The sequence below is a fragment of the Hippocampus comes genome, unplaced genomic scaffold (assembly GCF_001891065.2).
Source record: "Hippocampus comes isolate QL1 unplaced genomic scaffold, H_comes_QL1_v1.1 scaffold25, whole genome shotgun sequence".
Taxonomy (NCBI): Eukaryota; Metazoa; Chordata; class Actinopteri; order Syngnathiformes; family Syngnathidae; genus Hippocampus; species Hippocampus comes.
The window spans coordinates 758,539-759,030 of NW_017804844.1; the positions used below are offsets into that span (position 1 = coordinate 758,539).

At 55.1% G+C, this 492-nt stretch overlaps 1 long non-coding RNA gene and 1 pseudogene across 2 annotated transcripts in view; one reads left to right on the forward strand and one right to left on the reverse strand.

The window, feature by feature from the left end:
* The window catches only part of LOC109518830 (uncharacterized), a 16,564-nt gene extending 16,325 nt beyond the window's left edge, over nt 1-239 (reverse strand). For both annotated transcript variants that reach the window (XR_002168826.1, XR_002168824.1), the window contains exon 1: nt 151-239. This is a non-coding gene — a long non-coding RNA (uncharacterized LOC109518830). The remainder of the gene's footprint in view (nt 1-150) is intronic.
* The window catches only part of LOC109518819 (cadherin-20-like), a 29,794-nt pseudogene continuing 29,379 nt past the window's right edge, over nt 78-492 (forward strand).

Below are 492 nucleotides of genomic sequence, written 5' to 3' on the forward strand. Positions count from 1 at the left end.
TGGGGGTGAGGATGACGAGGGAAGGAGGAGGGCGGGCGAGGGCAGGAGAAGGATGAGGAGCGCCGGGAAGGCAGTCAGTGCAGGCGGAGGCGAGGCGGCGAGAGGAAGTCTCTACCTCCCCCACCGCCCCCATCTCGAAATTTACCTCACCTCACGTTTGAGGAGCGACAAGAGAAAAAGGAGGTGCTGTTGGTTTGTTTTTCCAAGATTGTTTGTTTTTTTTTTGGGAGAGAAACAAGAAGAAGTTTGAGCGTCCACTCCTAAGAAGGTAAAACCATCTTATTTTTGCTGATGTTGTCCCAAGATGAGCCTCAGCAGTGTGAGAAAGTGATGGAGAATTTATCCGTGGGTTGATAGGGAGGCGGCGGTGGGTTGGTGGAGGGGAGAAGAGGCGGTCAGGAGCTCAGTAACCACGGCGGGTGAGGGTGGGGGTGCCGCAGAATTTCTATTTTGCACCCTCCGAAAGCACCGGGCAGCTCTGCCAAGTCCACC